The 17,506-nt window shown below is 45.5% G+C and overlaps 1 protein-coding gene across 2 annotated transcripts in view; it reads right to left on the reverse strand.

Moving 5' to 3' along the window:
* The window catches only part of TIAM1 (TIAM Rac1 associated GEF 1), a 569,717-nt gene that overhangs the window by 335,151 nt on the left and 217,060 nt on the right, over positions 1-17,506 (reverse strand). For both annotated transcript variants that reach the window (XM_040338862.1, XM_040338863.1), the window contains one exon: positions 7,097-7,134. The gene's annotated coding sequence lies outside the window, so the exon portion shown is untranslated. The remainder of the gene's footprint in view (positions 1-7,096; positions 7,135-17,506) is intronic.

The raw sequence follows: 17,506 nt of genomic DNA on the forward strand, positions 1-17,506 counted from the left end.
CAATAGGCCCGTGCGGCGTACGTTGCCGCAATGCACACTGCTGGGAAATGTAGGCGGACGGCGCATGCGCCGTTCCAAAAAAACGTCAAAAACGTCAGGTCAAGCCCCATTAGCATAAAACACGCCCCTCAGCTAAATTTGAATTAGGCGCCATTACGCCCGCCCGCTTTACGCTACGCCGCCGTAACTTAGCAGGCAAGTACTTTGAGAATCATGTACTTGCCTCACTAACTTACGGCGGCGTAGTGTAAACACGCTAAGCTACGCCGCCGCAAAGTTAGGACACCCTACGTGAATCTAGCTAATAAAGAGTAACTACACTTTTGTTGAGAAAAAAAAAATCCCCTCTGTACATCGCAAGGATTATAACAATCTTTGTTGCAGATTCCTACGTTTTTGTTATTCTGAAGGAATCCCTGTGTGTTTCTCTGTGCCTCGGTTCTGAGTGAGTCTAATGGGAGTGGTTTCATAAATAACTGTCAGGTGTGCAGCTGCAGGGCACTAATGAGGAAATCTGCTTGGCCTGCATCCCTTTAGACGTGTTCATATTGAAAGTATCTCTCCAAAAATTACATTTTAGTTGCAGGTGTTGCCTGAAATCTGACTTGTATCTTAGGCAGACTTCTGGGAAAATTGGTGAGCCAATCACACAAGCAGGAAATGATATTTCTGGGGAGTGGTCAGTACACACACTCTGTGTATAGAACAACTCCAGGTAGCCATATTGCAATGTATTCACAGAAAATTACATTGGCTGCAGATTGAAATTGAAAGTTCATTTTTAATAACATTCAATTACAATATGATTAGTGTCCCAATTATTTGTGCTATATAATTTTTTCTTGATTTTCTATTTTTTTCCACTGCGAAAGCGGAGTTACCCTTTCAGGTTTGGGCGCATTAAAAACATGCTGTTCAGCTGCATTTGTACTGCTCTCCCTTAAAGTGATATTAAAGCTTTTTTTTTTAAATAACAAACATGTCCTACTTACCTCCACTGCACAGTTCGTTTTGCAGAGTGGCCACAATCGTCATCTTCTGGCGTCTCTCGTTGGCTCCTCCCCGCAATAGATAACCCCCTCTGGGAAGCTCTTTCCTGAGGGGGTTACCTTGCGGGCGCGCTCCTGTGTCATACACTTGGCGTCCATAGACACTGAGTGTATGACTCGGCCGCACCCCACGGCGGCCGTGTCATTGGACTTGATTGACAGCAGCAGGAGCCAATGGCTGCGCTGCCATCAATCTATCCAATGAAGAGCCGAGCAGCCGTGGAGAAATCAATGCGGGATTGCGCCCATGGAAATTCTGGGCTCAGGGGGGCCGGACACTGCAAGGTGTTTTTTCACCTTAATGCAGGGTTGGCAAACACAAGGCACGTGGGCCGAATCTGGCCCGCCGGGCCTTGTAATGTGGCCCACACAGCAGCCTCCGTCCGCTACCTCATTTTATCTGGCAGGTTTGAATCCCAGCTAGAGAAAACACCCCCCCCCCCCTCAGTCCCGCGAAAGGCGCGGCAAATTAGCGCATGTCTCTGAGCACAGCCCATACTGTGCTTATTGTGCCGCTTTGTCTCCGCCCTGTCTCCGCCTCCACCGCCTCATCTCTAACCCTCTCAGCTTACGATGCCGCTCTTGTCTCCGCCTCCACCGCCGCCTCCGCTCTGTCTCCACCCATCTCAGCTTACGATGCTGCTCTGGTCTCTGCCTCCTCCTCCGCCCTGTCTCCGCCTCCACCCCGCCTCCCCAGTCCCTCCAGCCAGCGATGCCAGCTTTTTTGCATGCACTGACTGTGCATAGTGGCAGAGATTGCTGGCAGCTTTTTTGGCAGTTTTTTCCCCCATCCAGCGGGCTGCGTCCTGAGGCTTGTGTTAATGAAGTGTGTGCTGCTATTTTGCTGTTATGGTGAAAAAAAAACATATAGCAAAGTACTGATACTAAACACAGAGATCCGCCCACAGAGGGATGGTACCATCTATAGCCCAATAAAAAAATGTACTAACTATAGCCCAATACAAAGGGAGGGAGCCGCCTATACAAAGAGGTACTAGAGCTGGGCCAGGTAGGAAGGTAGGAGAGAGTACAGATGTGAGGAATTTTTAGGCACAATCCTGACCCCTGCATTGTATACGTAGCACAATCCTGACCCATGCACTGTGTACTTAGCACAATCCTGACCCATGCACTCTGTACTTAGCGCAATCCTGACCCATGCACTGTGTACGTAGCGCAATCCTGACCCATACACTGTGTACGTAGCGCAATCCTGACCCATGCACTGTGTACGTAGCGCAATCCTGACCCATACACTGTGTACGTAGCGCAATCATGACCCATGCACTGTGTACGTAGCGCAATCCTGACCCATGCACTGTGTACATAGCGCAATCCTGACCCATGCAATGTGTACGTAGCGCAATCCTGACCCATGCACTGTGTACATAGCGCAATCCTGACCCATGCAATGTGTACGTAGCGCAATCCTGACCCATGCACTGTGTACATAGCGCAATCCTGACCCATGCAATGTGTACGTAGCGCAATCCTGACCCATGCACTGTGTACATAGCGCAATCCTGACCCCTGCACTCTGTTATTATTATTAAAACCAGTAGTAATTGAATGCAGAGGCAATTATTTATGATAATAAAGAGTAGATGCATAGTCCTATACAACCGGCCCTTTGAGGGCAACCATACTGCTGATGAATTTGAGTTTGCCACCCCTGCCTTAATGCATAGGATAAACAGAGGGTTTGCAAACCCTTTGAGCTGCAAAGGATGCAGATGGGGGTGTAAATATCCTGCAGGTGCAATGCTACTCATGCTCAAACGCAACACATTCAACGGAATGGGCCCGTGACGCATCAATGTGGTGGTGCATATTTTTAGCGGTTAAAAAAAGGTGAGGAGGCAATATAAAATGCAATATAAAACGTGGTGGGCAATACAAGTTTAAACAGGCCCTTGAGCTTTTTTCTTTGTTTAGAATTCAGATTAAGAACATAATGCCTTTAATATAAGTGTATACTAATAGAAAATCCAAGTTATAGTTATATGTCATGTGTGAGAGTCATTATTCTCATTGCATAAAGCGGTTGCTTTATTTTAATTAGTGTGTCAATTACAGCACAATGCTAATTACTTTCTTTGATGACTTTATGAAAGTTTATTAACGCTCCACTTTTTAATCAAACATACTGCTGGCTAAATTAAAACTACAAGTGCTAAGTGGTATTTTTTCTCTAAAATAGACGAAGTTTGGTAATTAGCACTTTGCACATATACAACTTGGTAATAAATTACTTCAGTTTTTAGATTATAAATTGTATAAATTGAAGACTGTGGGAGAGAACATGTAAAACACAAACAACTTGCTCTTTAGAAATGTAGCAGCGGATTCTGCTACAATAATTGTTCTTGTAAAATAGAACAGCATACAACATTTTTCTATGGTTTTGGATAGAGAAGTGGAGAGTAGATCTGCACAATTCCGGCCAAAATGGTAACCACAATTTTTTTTGCTTAGAATAAAGATCACGATTCTCGCGGCGTAAAATCATTCACATTATACAAAAAAAATTGGGCTAACTTTACTGGTTAGTTTTTTTTTTATATTATTATTCATTAAAGTAATTTTTCCCAAAAAATTGCATTTGAAAGACCGCTGCGCAAATAAAGTGCGATATAAAATATTGCAACAACCACCATTTTATTCTGTAGGGTCTCTATATTATATATATATATATATATATATATATATATATATATATATATATATATATAATGGGCTAGATTCAGAAAGAATTTACGCCAGCGTATCTATAGATACGCCGCGTAAATTCAAATCTGCTCCAGGGTATCTTTCTGTATTCAGAAAGCAAGATACGCCAAAATTAGGCGAAGATCCGACTGTCGTAATTCTCTTACGCCATGGTATCTTAGGGTGCATATTTACGCTGGCCGCTAGGTGGCGCTGCCGTCGATTTCAGCGTATAATATGCAAATGAGCTGGATACGCCGATTCAGAAACATACGTGCGCCCGGCGGATTTTTTTACGTCGTTTGCTTAAGGCTTTTTCCGGCGTAACGTTACTCCTGCTATATGAGGCATAGCCAATGTTAAGTATGGACGTCATTCCCGCGTCAAATTTTTACGTCGTTCGCGAATAGGGCTTTGCGTAAATTACGTTCACGTCGAAAGCATTGACTATTTGCGACGTGATTAGGAGCATGCGCACTGGGATACGTTCACGCCGGCGCATGTGCCGTTCGTGAGAAACGTCATTTACGTGGGGTCATGTTTTATTTACATAAAACACGCCCACCTCTTGACAATTTGAATTTGGCGCGCTTACGCCGGCAGATTTACGCTACGCCGCAACTTACAGAGCAAGTGCTTTGTGAATACTGCACTTGCCCGTCTAAGTTGCGGAAGCGTAGCGTAAATAGGATACGCTACGCCCGCACAAACTTGCTTCCCCCTACGTGAATCTAGCCCAATGATGTTTGGGGGTTCTAAGTAATTTTCTAGCAAAAAAAATATATTTTAAACTTGAAACCAACAAATGTCAGAAAAAGGTTTGGTGTTTAAGTGGTTAAACTTTCCTAATTTACACACAGAAGTATATTCCTTTGATGTAAAAGACAAATTGTTACAATGTTTATACTCAAGTTCCACTGATAAAGAATGTTTTGATACTTGGCAGACTGCCTGGATTTTACAGCAGTGGCTTCAGCAGAGCAGAGAGTATTCTCTGCATAGAAAGATCGGGAAATACTTTGTCAAGATCGCAACGGGAAAGAAATTGCGATAACAATTCTTGACGATTAACCGTGCAGCTTTTTATTTCCTTTTGTCCCCATTGGATTTATGTCCTCTACTTCCTGTCCCATTGACACTGATCACCATAACAAGAGACTTCCCCAATGGGGACACATACAGCTACGGGGAAGGGTTAGGACAGGGTTAGGCAACCTCTGCCCTCCAGCTGTTTTGAAACTACAAGTCCCATTAGACATTGCAAGACCGTAACAAGCACAGGCATGACTCCTAGAGGCAGAGGCATGATGGGATTTGTAGTTTCACCAAAGCTGGAGGGCCCAGGTTGTCTCAATGTGTGTTTCCTCAGTTCTGCCAGTAGCTGTGGTCACCAAAGAAGGATCCTCTCATATCTGAGAAGACTATAGCGGCGTGATGTCTTTACAATGAGGAGCGTCAAGTTCTTTAGTGCTGAATTACAGGAAGAGGTCCCTCTGGCTCATCATCACCCCCTCCCATGCTCGCCTCTAAGACTTCTTCAGAGCTTCTCCCATCCTCAGGAACTCGCTACCCAAATCTGTCCAGCTATCTCTCACTATCTACCTTTATACGATCCCTGAAAACATATCTATTCAGGGATTTATCCTTGGCCATGTTTATATCTATTTACCCTCCAATGCTGCTTAGTGTTATGGCCAGTCATAGGTGGGGGTAGTGGACCCCTTTTTTGCAACAATGTTATATTGGTCAGGCTGTGCACTGACACCTTTGCAGCCATTGTGCGATTTTCTGGGTGCTCAGTGTGCACCTGTACCTTCAAGAAGGGTTGGGCTCCCTTCAGTCCACCTACCCTCCACCTACTCATCAGAATGCATGTGCTTCCACTGTGGAGTCACTCGCCAGTCAGTGATAGGAACTACAGATAACAGGGTGCCTTGGCGTGGCCTGTGGCTTACGCATGTATTTGCAAATGTGTGCAGACTAAACCCCTGTTTTTAACGCATACTGTTAGAAAGGTTGATTCGGTTGTCCGCAGGCTGGTTGGTAAGTAGGCTTGGAATTTTTCCTTGGATTTATCCTTGGCCGTGTTTATATCTGTTCAGGGAAGCCCACTGTGCCTCCACCTGAAAACTGAACTACTTTCTCCATCATCTCATCCCTCACAGGTTTTTACCTCGTGTACCACATGCCCCAACTTTCAGATTGTAAGCAAGGCCCTTCTAATCTGCGCATATTGATTTGTATTGTCTCCAGCAGTAGTGGTCAACTTTCTTCATATGTGGGGCCTCAAGCATGGCCCTCAACATCACCAGTCACAAAGTTCAGTGAATATTCAGTCTCAGAGATAGCAGACACATATAAGATATAGTCAGAGGCTGCGGACATGGCACAAGAGATGGTCAGAGATTGAAAACATGTTGAAAGAGATGGTCAGAGACTGGACATAATATAGGAGATGGTCAGAGACTGCCGACACAAAACAGGGAGATGGTCAGAGACTGCCGACACAAAACAGGGAGATGGTCAGAGACTGCCGACACAAAACAGGAGATAGTCAGAGACTTCCGACACAAAACAGGGAGATGGTCAGAGACTGCCGACACAAAACAGGGAGATGGTCAGAGACTGCCGACACAAAACAGGAGATGGTCAGAGAATGCTGACACAAAACAGGAGATGGTCAGAGACTGCTGACACAAAACAGGGAGATGGTCAGAGACTGCCGACACAAAACAGGGAGATGGTCAGAGACTGCCGACACAAAACAGGAGATGGTCAGAGAATGCTGACACAAAACAGGAGATGGTCAGAGAATGCTGACACAAAACAGGGAGATGGTCAGAGACTGCCGACACAAAACAGGGAGATGGTCAGAGACTGCCGACACAAAACAGGAGATGGTCAGAGAATGCTGACACAAAACAGGGAGATGGTCAGAGACTGCCGACACAAAACAGGGAGATGGTCAGAGACTGCCAACACAAAACAGGAAGATGGTCAGAGACTGCCGACACAAAACAGGGAAATGGTCAGAGACTGCCGACACAAAACAGAAGATAGTCAGAGACTGTGGACACACAACAGGAGATGGTCAGAGACTGCCGGCAAAATACAGGAGATGGTCAGAGACTGTGGACACACAACAGGAGATAGTCAAAGACTGCAGTCATAATAATAAGAGATGGTCAGAGATTGTGATCATGATGTAAGAGATGGTCAGACTAGGGACATAACACAAGGGATGGTCAGAGAACATATCAAGGAAAACTGTTTTTGGCCATATTTTAGAAGAGTGGGTGCAAAACAAATACATTTATCAAGTTTTGCATTGTACTTACAGCTCCATTGATGCCAGGCACAAAATAGCGTGTAGGACCTGCAAAACAACAAAACAGTAGGTGAACATACATCCTCAGCAGCAAGAAAAATTTGAACTATTAGAATTCCCTGCTATTAGTAAATACATCATTCCAATTATACTAGTAGGTCAAGCGGCTTGATTCCAAATTAGACCTAAAATAGGTTTCCATGTCTTTGACTGTTGGAAGGACATGACTGTTTAAATTGCAACTACAGTCAAAGTACTAAATCATTATTGAAATTCATATGCTTTTTTTTTTTTCAAATCTTGATCAGCTACATAGAAAGATCAGCTACTTTAGCTGTGCCATTCCCTGGGTTACCTCCCTGTTCACCGGACAGTGGTGGTGATCATAGGCGTGCGCACAGGGTGTGCCAGGTGTGCCCAGGCACACCCTAATCACCCTGTGCAGAACAGATCCCCCCTACTGACCTGGCTCCCCCTCCTTCCCCCCACAGCACTGCCGGCTTCCCTCCTCTCCCACCGGTTGTTGCTGTGGATGTTTTAGGATGAGTGGGGGAAGGGGCCTGTAAATATGCCATTTACTGGCCCCTTCCCTTTCTGAATCAACATCATGAGTGATCAGTAGTGTGTGTTTGAGCTTTGGGGTGCACACCCTAATGCCAAAGGCTGCACACACCTATGGTGGTGATACAACTTGTTTGCATTTGTGAGCTCAGGCACTGATGTGGACAAAAAGGCCTGGCTCACAGCCACCACTCTAAGTTAGCCCAAAGGTGTTCTATTGGGTTGAGGTCAGGACTCTGTGCTGGCCAGTTAAGTTCCTCCACCCCAAACTCACTCATCTATGTCTTTATGGACATTGCTTTGTACAATGGTCCAAATCATTTGGTAGAGGGCGGATTATGGTGTGGGGTTGTTTTTCAGGGGTTGTGCTTGGCCCGTTAGTTCCAGTGAAGGGAACTTTTATGACCTGTACACACGATCGGTTCATCCGATGGATGGATTTTTTCATCAGATATCCGATGAAGCTGACTTTCAACAGTCTTGCCTACACACCATCAGTTAAAAAAACGATCGTGTCAGAACGCGATGACGTAAAACACAACGACGTGCTGAGAAAAATTAAGTTCAATGCTTCCGAGCATGCGTCGACTTGATTCTGAGCACGCGTGGATTTTTAACCGATGGACGTGCCCACAGACGATCGTTTTTTCCTACCGTTTTTTTAACCATCAGATCATTTTAAAACAAGTTCCTAGTTATTTCACTGATGGATAAAAAAACGATGGGGCCCACACACTATCGGTTCGTCTGATGAAAACGCTCCATCAGACCATTTTCATCAGACGAACCGATTGTGTGTACGCGGCATCAGGGCGTTAGCATACCAAGACATTTTAGACAATTTCATGCTTCCAACTTTGTGGGAACAGTTTGGGGACGACCCCTTCCTGTTCCAACATGACTGAGCACCAGTGATCAGTCCTGACCTTACCCGATAGAACATCTGTGGGATGAATTAGAGCAGAGACTGCTAACCAGGCCTAGTCCACATCAGTGCCTGACCTAGCAAATGCACTTCTGGAAGAATGGTCAAACATTCCCATAGACACTACTAAACCTTGTGGACAGCCTTCCCAGAAGAGTTGAAGCTGTTATAGCTGCAAAGGGAGGGCCAACTCAACATTGAACCCTACGGACTAAAGCCTCGTACACACGGTCAAATTTTCAGACAGGAATTGTGTGATGACAGGCCTTTGGCGGAAAATCCGACCGTTTGTACGCTCCATCAGACAATTGTAGTCGGATTTTTCGTGGACAAATGTTGGATAGCATGCTTTAAAATTTTCTGTGGACAATTGTCTGTTGTCGGATTTTACGAGTGTGTGTACACAAGGCCGTAGGACAAAAGTACAAAGTACCAAACACGACATTAGCAGAAGGTTCTCAAAGGGTGGCGCTAAAGAGCTGAAAAACCACATAGTTTCGTGTTTGTTGTGTGCCGTTTGTATGCAAGACAAATTCCTGGCCAATGACCTTTGAATAAAAGTCCTACACTTTGTCTGCGGAAAATCCGATCGCGCAAGGCCTCGTACACACAATAGGTTAACCAGAGCACAACGGTCTGATGGACCGTTTTCATCGGTCAAAACCGATCGTGTGTGGGCCCCATAGGTTATTTAACCTTCGGTTAAAAAAAAGCCAACTTGCTTTAAAATTTAACCGATGGATTCTTAACCGATAGGTCAAAACCGATCGTTAGTAGGCACAACCATCGGTTAAAAATCCACGCATGCTCAGAATCAAGTCGACGCATGCTTGGAAGCATTGAACTTAGTTTTTTTCAGCACGTCGTTGTGTTTTACGTCACCGCGTTCTGACACGATCGGTTATTTAACCAATGGTGTGTAGGCGCTACGGACCATCAGTCAGCTTCATCGGTTAACCTATGACAACAGTCCGTCGGTCCGTTCTCATCGGATGGACTGATTGTGTGTACGCGGCATAAGACTGGGATGCCATTAAAAATCATGTGCGTGTAAGGCCCCGTACAGACGACTGAACATGTCTGCTGAAACTGGTCCGCAGACCAGTTTCAGCAGACATGTTCGGTCGTCTGTACAGCCGAGCGGACAGGATTCCAGCGTACATTTGCCCGCCGGCCTTTTTCCAGGGGGCAAATATTTCTAAACATGTTTAGAAACATGTCGGACATGTTCGGTCGTCTGTACAGACCTACCGTACATGTCCGAGCGGCCGCCATCCCTCGCATGCGTCGAATGACTTCGACGCATGCGTGGAAGCATTGAACTGCCAGGGGCGCGCACGTCGCAACGTCATCGTCACGGCCTCGTCGCCGCGTATCGAGTACGCGCGGATTTCTGTATGATGGTGTGTACAGCCATCATACAGAAATCTCCGGGCAGACATGTACGCTGAAAACGGTCCGGCGGACCGCTTTCATCGTACATGTTTGCCCGTCTGTACGAGGCCTAAAGGCAGGTGTCCCAATACTTTTGGTAATATAGTGTAGCTGTACATCTGCAGTGTGAGATCTCAGGCACTGCTGCCTCTGATTGCTAGAGTGAGGAGATTTTGAGAGCCATCTAACATACAGCCATCTGCTCCCATTTTCATTCTCTTGACGGGTGCATGGTACATTCCAGATGCAACTTTGCCGACTACTTCTTCAAGCGGACTCTAGTTTTCACAGTTGTAATCCACATCTTAGGGCACAAGGGATGAAGTCTCTATGAACGTCCCTTGTGCTTTATATAAATGAATAATTACATATAAATGAATAAAATAATAGACTGGGCCTGGAAAGGCGGGGTTGCTTTGGATGGCTCAGTGTCCTTTGTACTAGTAGAAATGTTTTTGGACTTCATTTCTTTCTATCGCTCTTTGTAGAACATAAAATTTGCTGGCTACAATCCTCGCAGGATGTTTTTTTTTTTTTTTTCCCTGATCAAGACAAAATGGAAAAATGCTTTCACAGCTGCTGTGATCCAGGTTACAAGATTTTGACATTAAAAATGAATGGTGCCGGGAAACAGGAAAGAAACTATTAACAAGTCATAGCATGCTCCATTCAGAACTTGAAAAGAAGTTCCCAGGGGTGAGAGAGAGAGACACCGGTCCTGTGACCAAGAGATGAGCTCACTACTCATACCACTGCAAGCTTTTTTTTTTTTTTAAATAACATTATTTATCAATTTCATGCTCAGACCTGCTGACAGGTCAGTATGAGAATTTTATTCTTGGCAGTTTCGGCTATGGACAGTAGAGAGATATGTAAAAAATCTTTGGCATGTGATCGGTATGACTCTGCTTTTTAAAGGTCAGTCCACACAAAACAGATATTCAGTTTTGAGTAGATGATGAATTAAAGTAAATTAGCCAGATTCAGAAAGACTGGCTTAAGTTTGTGCGGGCGTAGCGTATCTCAGATACACTACGCCGCCGTAACTTAGAGAGGCAGGTACCGTATTCACAAAGAACTTGCGTCCTAAGTTATGGCGGCGTAGTGTAAATTAGTTCAAAGTTGGCTGGTAGTGGGCGTGTTGTATGGTAATGAATCGTGACCCCGCGTAAATGACGCGCCTAAGGAACGGCGCATGCGCCGTCCGTGGACGTATCCCAATGCGCATGCTCAAAATCACATCGCAAATAGTCAATGCTTTCGACGTGAACGTAACCTACGCCCAGCCCCATTCACGTACGACTTACGCAAAAGACGTAAAATTCGACGGCTGTTCCGACGTCCATACTTAACATTGGCTGCGCCATCTTTTTGGTGGTTTATCTTTACGCCTGAAAAATGCCTTACGTAAACCTTGTATCTTACTGCGATGGGCGTACGTACGTTCGTGAATCAGTGTATCTTGCTCATTTACATATTCTAGGCGTAAATCCACGTACACGCCCCTAGCGGCCAGCGTAAATAGGCAGCTAAGATACGACGCGTAGTAGACTTACGCCAGTCGTATCTTAGCAACTGAGAAGCGTATCTCATTTTGAGAATACACTTAAAGATACAACGGCGCAGATTCGGACTTACGACGGCGTATCTACTGATACGCCGTCGTAAGTCTTTCTGAATCCGGCTAGATGTATTTAAATGGGTTGCCCTAGCTGAGGAAAACGCGGGGGGGGGGGAAGACTTTTAACCACTTAAGCCCCAGACCATTTTGCTGTCAAAAGACCAGGCCACTTTTTGCTATTCGGCACTGCGTCGCTTTAACTGACAATTGCGCGGTCGTGCAACATTGCTTCCAAACAAAATTGACGTCCTTTTTTTCCCACAAATAGAGCTTTCTTTTGGTGGTATTTGATCACATCTGCAGGTTTTAATTTTTGCGCTATAAACAATTTTTTTTTTTAAATTCAATATTTTTTACTATAATAAATATCCCCCAAAAATATATATATTAAAAAAAACACTTTTTTCCCCTCAGTTTAGGCCGATACGTATTCTTCTACATATTTTAACAAAACAAAAAAAATTGCAATAAGCGTATATCGATTGGTTTGCGCAAAAGTTATAGCGTCTACAAAATAGGGGATACATTTATTTCATTTTTATTATTATTTTTTTCTACTAGTAATGGCGGTGATCATCGATTTTTAGCGGGACTGCGATATTGCGGCGATCAGTGCTATAAATGGCCACTGATTACTGTATAAATGTCACAGGTGGGAAAGGGTTAACACTAAGGGGCGATCAAGGGGTTAAGTGTGTCCTAGGGAGGGTTTTCTAACTGGGGGGGGAGTGGACTGACAGGGAGTAAATAGATCTCTGTTCCTGATTACTAGGAACAGCAGATCTCGCGCTACTTTCCTGTCAGAACGGGGATCTGTCCGTTTACATTGACGGATCCCCGCTCTGGCTCTCTGAGGAGCGATCGCGGGTCACCAGCAGAAATCGCGGCCGCTGGCCACGCGCATCGGCTCCAGTGGTGTACACGCCCCCTATAGGCCGACGTACACCTACGGCGGTTTGCGCAGCTGTGCCAACCTGCGGCAGTGTAATGACGATGCCTGGTTGGCAAGAGGTTAAAGGGGTTGTAAACAAAATGTTTTTTTTTTTTTAAACAAACATGTTATACTTACCTCCACTGTGCAGCTCGTTTTGCCCCCGATCCTCATCTTCTGGGGTCCCTCGGCGGCTGTCTCTGGTCCTCCCTGCAAGAACTACACACATTCATGTGAGAGCGCTCGCATTGTGTGTAGTCCTTGCGGGCACGCTCCTGTGATACAGCGAGCGGCCATACCCGCTCAGTGTATCACTCGGCCACTCGGGGCGCCGCGTCACTGGATGTGATTGACAGCATCGCCAGCCAATGGCTGCGCTGCTTTTAATCCATCCGCTCTAGCCAATCAGCGGCCAGGCTGAGCGGCGAAGAGGATGTCGGGACCGAGCGCCGGACTTTCGAGAGGTCAGGTAAGTATAACGGGGGGCAGGGGGGGTGGTATACTCCACTGTGCAGCTCGTTTTGCCCCCGATCCTCATCTTCTGGGGTCCCTCGGCGGCTGTCTCTGGTCCTCCCTGCAAGAACTACACACATTCATGTGAGAGCGCTCGCATTGTGTGTAGTCCTTGCGGGCACGCTCCTGTGATACAGCGAGCGGCCATACCCGCTCAGTGTATCACTCAGCCCCTCGGGGCGCCGCGTCACTAGATGTGATTGACAGCATCGCCAGCCAATGGCTGCGCTGCTTTTAATCCATAGGGGGGGGTGGTATACTCTGAAGTTTTTTCACCTTAATGCATAGAATGCATTAAGGTGAAAAAACTTTTTCCTCTACAAGTCCTTTAATGATGGCTGAGCCATGTTCCAGCATTTCTTCACGGATTTGTGAGGTTCCAGAGAGAGACCTCATAGCAGTAGCATTGGATTTTGGAGCCGTCGTTAGATTGCAGCAGAGGTTTGAACGCTGCCTCATTTTTTTTTTTTTTTCCTTTTAAATTTGTCTAATCCTTTGCTGCATCTCATATCACATACAGCCTCTAATCAGTCACTTCATGTCTACCTTCCTGTCTACCTGCACTCAAGCAACAGTTACATGGTATTTCTCAGGGCAGGATTTCTGATGGATAAGAACAGTGGATGATTTACTAAAACTGGAGAGTGCAAAATCAGCTTCAGATTTTTTGAAGTTAGCAGCTGATTGGCTACCATGCACAACTGCTTCAGATTTTGCACTCTCCAGTTTTCGTAAATCAACCCGTGTTTGATGTAACGGACTCTTGCATTCTCCATTGGAAACCTGTCTAAATGGGAGACAACACAGGAGCAGATTAGAAGACAAGGACTGACAATGTATCATTTTAATGACAGCTGCATATTTTAAAAATTACCTTTCTTTAACATTTAGGGCCAATTTACCACTGCTGAATTTTACACATATGTATTCTGATGCACTAAACTGAATGTCATGTTTTCAAATATTAAAAATGTGTATGTTCTCATCTCAGCACTACAGTGCAGCATGTTAAAAAAAATACATGTTTGAATTTTTTTCTGAGTTTTAGTGCATTGGTAGACCCATAGAAGTCAACAGCAGCACATCAAAACGCATATAACATGCTTTTTTATGCATTGGCAACAGGTATTAACAAGCCTTTGGAAGAGAAGAGAAAAGAAGAGACAAGAGGAAGAGAAAAGAAGAAGAGAGGAAGAGGAGAAGAAAAGAATGTCAGGGAGGTATTGCAGTTGGAGTATCCAAGTCAGGGATGGAGCCTGGAACAGGGAGTGGGCAGGAAGCAAAGCTGCCCTGGGCACACTGGTATACTGTATGAATGGGGGCATCTTCCTTCTGTTCACAAGGCTGACAGGAGTAGTGACAGTGGCATCACTACTCCTGTCAGCCCAATGGCAGCGAGCAGAGGAGGAGGCAATGTGGGCTGTGTTCTTTCTCCCCCTCATCCTCACTGCCAGTGCAGTGCTCCAGTTCTTCAGAAGCTGGCACTGGTGTACACAGACATACAGGAGTGGCTGTTGGGCATAGGATCCCCCTAAGCTTGCACATTATGAACTGGGGGGGGGGGGGCGCACTTTTGTCCTCTTTGCCCTGGGCACTGCATGACCTTGTCCTGGCACTGATCAAAGTCAACCAATCTCAACCAGGGTTCCTCTATAGATTGATAGGTGTTCCTTGAGCTGTGGCCGATTGACCTCCAATTAAATGGTGCCTGGATATGTTTGCGTACATTGCCACTTGGCAGGGCCAGTTGCACTACCCAAATTAACTTTTAACTATCTGTAAGGTGGCATTCTGACCACCACTGTAAGGGGAGTATTCTTCCTATTGACCCCGATGATATCATATTAAAGGTGTTCCCTGAGACCTGAAGGGTTTCTCTGGTCAAAAGTTTGAAAACGGCTGATCTAATGCCCCGTACACACGATCGGAATTTCCGTCGGGATGCCGGGATTCCGTTCAAGCTGTCTTGCATACCCACTGTCACACCAAATTCCGACCGTCCAGAATGCAGTGACGTACAAAACTACGGCGAGCCGAGAAAAATAAAGTTCAATGCTTCCGAGCATGCGTCGACTTGATTCTGAGCATGCATGGATTTTTCTCCGTCTGAGTTCCATACAGACAAACAGGATTTCCGTTTTTTTTTTCATAGGATTCGTGAGACCGATTGGGGAGGAGAGAATAGCTCTCTATGTGGACGATGTTCTCTTCCTCGGTGACACGGATCACACCATTAAGCAGGCAATGACTATCTTTAGGGAATTTGGAAGACTCTCAGGATTGGTTATAAATTGGGAGAAATCAGCATTAATGCCGGTGGACCCAACCTTAGCAGAAATCCCACAGCTAGAGATAGTGGGGACAATGAAATACTTAGGAATATACATAACAAGTGATCCTAATAAATATATAGGGAATAATATGGTTCCCCTCCTGTCTAAATTTAAAAATAAAATTCAAATTTGGCGGTACCTCCCATTGTCAGCTGCAGGGAGATGTAATTTGATCAAAATGCTGTGCATGCCACAATTATTATATGTATTGCATATGGCACCAATATGATACATAAAAAATGGTTTAGGAAAATAGATACTTTGTTTAGAGAACCAATATGGAAAGGAGGACAAGCTAGGGTTAGGTTACAGACCCTGCAGCTGTCAATAAGGGAGGGGGGTATGGCAATATCACATCCACGTTGCTACTTTTTGGCAGCACAACTGCAGCATATAGGAGTAAGGACAGAGTTAGGAGGAGATATAAAAGGAAGATTAATGACCCTAGGGGCACCCCATAAGACAGTGGTAGAGGCGTTGGAGGCCAACTCATTTATTAATAACCCCCACAGTTAAGATGGCCATGAACCACTTGCTTACTGGGCACATAAACCCCCTTCGTGCCCAGGCGAAATTTCAGCTTCCGGCACTGCGTCGCTTTAACTGACATTTGCGTGGTCGTGCGACGTGGCTCCCAAACAAAATTGGCGTCCTTTTTTCCCCACAAATAGAGCTTTCTTTTGGTGGTATTTGATCACCTCTGCGGTTTTTATTTTTTGCGCTATAAACAAAAAAAGAGCGACAATTTAAAAAAATATATATATATTTTTTACTTGTTGCTATAATAAATATCCCATTTTTTTTTTAAAAAAAACTTATTTTTTTCTCAGTTAAGGCCGATACGTATTTTTGTTTATTAAAAAAAAAAAAAATCGCAATAAGCGACTGGTTTTGCGCAAAAGTTATAGCGCCTACAAAATAGGGGACAGAATTTTTTTTTTTTTTTATTATTATTATTTTTTTTTACTAGTAATGGCGGCGATCTGCGATTTTTATTGGGACTGCGACGTTATGGCGGACACATCGGACACTTTTGACACAATTTTGGGACCATTCACATTTATACAGCGATCAGTGCTATAAAAATGCACTAATTACTGTATAAATGTGACTGGCAGGGAAGGGGTTAACACTAGGGGGTGAGGAAGGGGTTAAATGTATTCCCTCATTGTGTTCTTACTGTGTGGGGGGAGGGGACTGACTGGGGGAAGTGACCGATGCTGTGTCCCTATGTAAAGGGACACAGATCGGTCTCCTCTCTCCCTGACAGCACATGGAGCTCTGTGTTTACACACAGAGCTCCACGTCCTGCTGTGTCACCGACGATCGCGTGAGTCTGGCGGACATCGCGGCCGCCAGGCACTCGCATCGGCTCCCGAACGATGCGCCGGGCACGTTGTTTCCCCGCTGCGTGCCCCCAGCGGCGCGCACAGGGAACAACAACAACAGGACGTCCAGGGACGTCCACCCGGCACTTGAGAGCCGCGCTGTGGACGTCTTTCGACCATAGCGCAGATCTCAAGTGGTTAAGGTATGGAAAGCAGTAAGGGCACTGGGAGAACAGGGTGGAGTGACAGAATATGCTCCCCTGTGGAATAACAGGAACCTTCAGGACAGGGGTCAAGTCCTGGGGAAAAAAGTGAGGGAACTCCCACCCAAGATCCACTCCCCCACCCAAAAAAAAAAAAAATTATACGCTCATATGCATAATTACTAAACCGCATAATTACTGTACCTTGGTAATCCTTTATGTTACTGGCCGCTTCCTATATGTGGATTCATCGGGTAGTGTGCGGGTATTCTGTCACTTCTTCGATGCAGGAACAATGACAAAAGCTCCCAGGAGACATTGCGGCATCGAGGAAGTGACGGAATACTGATGAATCCATATACAGGAAGTGGCCAGTAACAAAGGATTACTAAGGTTCGCCTGCCCCTGACAGTGACTCGAGCTGGGCATCGCCGCTTAGAGAAGGATTGGCTCGGGCGGCTTGGCTGCTCCAGTCCTGCAAAGGGAACAGAGTTCCTGCTGTGAAAAAAGTGCAGGAACTCCGTTCCCACGCGTTCCCGCAGGACTTGAGCCCTGCTTCAGGAGCTGGAGA

Source organism: Rana temporaria, chromosome 2 (genome assembly GCF_905171775.1).
Source record: "Rana temporaria chromosome 2, aRanTem1.1, whole genome shotgun sequence".
Classification (NCBI taxonomy): domain Eukaryota; kingdom Metazoa; phylum Chordata; class Amphibia; order Anura; family Ranidae; genus Rana; species Rana temporaria.